A 4,854-nucleotide genomic window follows, 5' to 3' on the forward strand; every position below is an offset into this window, starting at 1 on the left:
CGAGGCAATTCTTCGTGCAGTTGACGATAACCCTAATGTCAGCGTCAGAGAAGTTGCTGCTGTACAAGGTAACGTTGACCACGTCACTGTATGGAGCGTGCTACGGGAGAACCAGTTGTTTCCGTACCATGTACAGCGTGTGCAGGCACTATCAGCAGCTGATTGGCCTCCACGGGTACACTTCTGCGAATGGTTCATCCAGCAATGTTTCAATCCTCATTTAAGTGCAAATGTTCTCTTTACGGATGAGGCTTCATTCCAACGTGATCAAATTGTAAATTTTCACAATCAACATGTGTGGGCTGACGAGAATACGCACGCAATTCTGCAATCAAGTCATCAACACAGATTTTCTGTGAACGTTTGGGCGGGCATTGTTGGTGATGTCTTGATTGGGCCCCATGTTCTTCTACCTACACTCAATGGAGCACGTTATCATGATTTCATACGGGATACTCTACCTGTGCAGCTAGAACACGTGCCTTTACATGTACGACACAACATATGGTTCATGCACGATGGAGCTCCTGCACATTTCAGTCGAAGTGTTCGTACGCTTCTCAACAACAGATTTGGTGACCGATGGATTGGTAGAGGCGGACCAATTCCATAGCCTCCACGCTCTCATGACCTCAACCCTCTTGACTTTTTTTTTGGGGGCATTTGAAAGCTCTTGTCTACGCAACCCCGGTACCAAATGTAGAGACTCTTCGTGCTCGTATTGTGGACGGCTGTGATACAATACGCCATTCTCCAGGGCTGCATCAGCGCATCAAGGATTCCATGCGACGGAGGGTGGATGCATGTATCCTCGCTAAAGGAGGACATTTTGAACATTTCCTGTAACAAAGTGTTTGAGGTCACGCTGGTACGTTCTGTTGCTGTGTGTTTCCATTCCATGACTAATTTGATTTGGAGAGAAGTAATAAAATGAGCTCTAACATGGGAAGTAAGCGTTTCCGGACACATGTCCACATAACATATTTTCTTTCTTTGTGTGTGAGGAATGTTTCCTGAAAGTGTGGCCGTACCTTTTTGTAACACCCTGTATAGGCATTGTCGACCCCAGAGCCGTCTTCTGCACCCTATCTCTGTATTTGAATACGCATGCCTACACAAGTTCCTTTGGCGCTTCAGTGGAATACGCAATGTATAACTAAACGTGCAGCAGGAAGGTTTATTTGATCATTGTTCTGGAGAACTACCAATTTGCCTTCCCCTACATTAGCACCACTCGATACATGTAGGCTGCACTTATTCAACTTTTGTTTTCTTTATTTTGAAATACAATTTCATAATTGTTATCAGTGCTTTTCTTTCCGTAATCAAATTTTTTTTTTTGTTCCAGCCCGCATCTCGTGGTCGTGCGATAGCGTTCTCGCTTCCCACGCCCGGGTTCCCGGGTTCGATTCCCGGCGGGGTCAGGGATTTTCTCTGCCTCGTGATGGCTGGGTGTTGTGTGCTGTCCTTAGGTTAGTTAGGTTTAAGTAGTTCTAAGTTCTAGGGGACTTATGACCACAGCAGTTGAGTCCCATAGTGCTCAGAGCCATTTGAACCATTTTGTTCCAGTCTTTCATGACAATATCAATTCTTTAGACGATGACCGGTTTCAGTGCATAATGACCATCCTCAGATCTTTTTTCACCATGTCCTAAAGTGATAAGGCCATAATGGCATCGTCAAAACATATAAATATAATCAGCACATCGTCACATAGATCTAAAATAATGTGTAGAATAGGCCACATCGTCCACGTAGTCATTATTGCAATTGGCTACTCAGTCGTTACATCACAACTTGGTAATTATCTGACATCCTCCAGTATTTCTGCAGTCGCAAACTCCTTCAACAGCAACAAAATTGGTTGATTCTTATGACTCCTGCATGACAACGGCAGGATTTTCTTATGAGCTGAGCCTCATTTGATCTTTCTGGGTCGAATAAAAAAACTATTTTTAAAGATAAAGTTGCTAGCTCATGCATCATCTTCCATTCATACAGTGTGTTTTCGTAAGAGCGTACAGAAATATAACAGAACGTAGAGAACGCTCCACTGAACAATTTGAAGTAGGAAACCTGGGGTCAGAGAAGCCAGCTTAAGGACACATGGAAGTAAACTTGTCTACCGATTTGTGTAGCATTACCGTTTCCCATCTTAATTACAGTTAACATGCATACAAATTTACACGTACTGTGTTTATCTACATGTACGTTCTTTATTTCCTGCTAGGAAACAAGGAGAACGAGCCTGATTACTAGGAACTCACGATGCAGGGTTTTTTTTTTTACTTTGCGTCCTTAAGCTGGCTCCATTGTATTGTATTTACGTTATCCCATGAGAGAACATGCTATGAATCAACGACAGAGCCGTTCATTACTCAGTGCTTTTCTGAGACTACAGTACAAATGGTTCAAATGGCTCCGAGCACAATGGGACTTAACGTCGGAGGTCAATAGTCCCCTTGAACGTAGAACTACTTAAAACTAACTAACCTAAGGACATCACACACATCCATGCCCAAGGCAGGATTCGAACCTGCGAGCTGTCGCATGGTTCCAGACTTAAGCTCCTAGAACCGCTCGGCCACTCCGGCCGGCTACTACAGTAAAATACGATGGGGCAATAACGGTACAGTTTCGCATAGCTCATTGACATGCATTGCAGTGCTCCCGCTGGTGAAAGGCTGAACAGTGAACGACTTCCTGACAGGCATCATTCGTCACGACGAGTGTATATTCCTATCGATCGACGAATTTGGGAGACTAGTTCATTGGAAAGAAGAAATGAGGGGTCTGGTAACATGAAGATCAATCGCACACCCGATTTCGAAGAGGAGGTGCTGAAACGTGTTGCAGTGGACCCCACCAGAAGTACTCGTCGAACTGCACCTGAAATGGGCGCTCCACATACTAGCGTGTGACAAGTACTCCACGAAAAGCAATTAACCCATATCACTCACACTGAGTCCTTGCAATGATTCTGACTCACTTTGCACCAAGAGTCGCAGTGCGTCGTTGGCTGCTCCAATAACGGATTGATCGACCAGATTTCTTCCAAATCGCGCTGTTTAGTGACGAGGCCTCATTTTATCGCGATGGTATTTCGACCAGTAGCAGTAGCCATGTGTGGAATGAGGAAAACAAGCACGCTGTAGCAGAGTCCCACAGTCAAGTACGTTTAGCTGTGACTATCTGTGCCGGCATTGCAGACGAGAATCTCATAGGCCCATATCTTCTATCTGGCCGTCCGCTTGGCCACATGTACTTGAGGTTCATGCAAAGAGTTCTGACGTGCTGGAGAAGGTACCAATGGCTGTTCGTGAGAGGATGTGGATATAACATGACGGTGCACCGTCTCACTTCACTGTGGATGTCTGCAACCATCTCCATGCAATGTTTCTGGTCGCTGGATTGAAAGGGGAGGTCCTAACCCACGGCTTGTGAGGTCACGTAACATGTGTCCAGTGAGTTTTTTCCTATGGGGATACCGCTTGTGTATGAGACCACAGTGGTTACGGAGATGGAATTAGTTGCAAGAATTATTCGAAACACACCAGGGATATTTGTCAGGGTGCGTCAAAATCTTGATCGCTGATGTCATGCTTCCGTTGAGGTTGATGGCCCTCAATTTCAAGCACATTTTGCAAGATACAGTACAAATGGTACGTTCATATTGTCAGTGATGGTATTTTCAGAAACTAATACAAATAAAAAAGTACACATCAATATGATTTTATTCCTACTATCTCCTTAAGTTGACGCCTCTAACTCCAGGTTCCGTACCTCAAATCGTTCAGTGGAGCACCATCTACGTCCTGTTAAAGTTTTGCACGCTCTTACGGGAACACCCCGTATATGTTGCAGTTTACATGTATGTCGTATATAGTGGTGTAAAAGGAATGTTACCAAACCCTAAGTTTTAGTGACAATATACATTGCTCTCACTCTCTGCTCCGGGAATTTGCTTCCTCTTTACCATTATAAATCTCAATAATAACTACATACCTATTTATCTCACTATTGTTTAAATAATACAATTGGAAGAGCTATTAGCATTTAAATTGCGCCGAATTTCTGATAAGTTCCCTGATAAGATTAGTGGCAGAGTTCTTAAGTATAGCTGTGTGCAGTACATGATAAAAATTACGACGGCTTTTTACGTAGGGTACTGCCATTCTAAATAGAAAATGCGTGTATTATGCAGCTAAATGTCTCTGTATTAACAACGATTTCATATAAAATGCCTGCGCATTGTGCTGCCGTTGTGTGTGGTGGATAGAAGAGAAGTGCTACAGGCAGCTTGAAGACACAGCATAGTCTGGTTCCTGTGTGTGAAGTTACAGTAATTGTCTGTTTCTCCCGGTGTCCAGCAGTATCCTCTCAGTGTGCAGTCAGTCACATTTGCACGGTCATAGATATGGTTGTAGTGGATGGATATGGTAGGGTATGTGGCTGCAAGTCTGAATTGTGTCGCTGGAAAGTGCAAAGGACAGACAGCTGTGATGCGAATGGGGATACTTACAGAGTGAATCACAGGTGATTAGCTGTTGAATTTTGCTTGTTTTAAATAAAGACGAGATAGTTGCTCCTGTACTGTCCCAATGATCAAGTACTAGCACAAGTGGGCTGGCAACTGGGTGGCGGAAATCGTACTTAACGTGGGCTGTCAGTATAATTTGACTGTGTCTTGTGGTGTTTTTAATGCACATGCATCTCTGTAGAAATGTACCTGCTTGGTTCTCTATATTTCATTTCCCACTGGTTTTATGCCACCGCAGTAATATCATAAACTCAGACTCCTCTTAAGCAGCCATGTTTGATTGTGACATCATAGTGTGTCATAAATTTTGCTAA

The sequence above is a fragment of the Schistocerca americana genome, chromosome 2, assembly GCF_021461395.2.
Source record: "Schistocerca americana isolate TAMUIC-IGC-003095 chromosome 2, iqSchAmer2.1, whole genome shotgun sequence".
Lineage (NCBI taxonomy): Eukaryota > Metazoa > Arthropoda > Insecta > Orthoptera > Acrididae > Schistocerca > Schistocerca americana.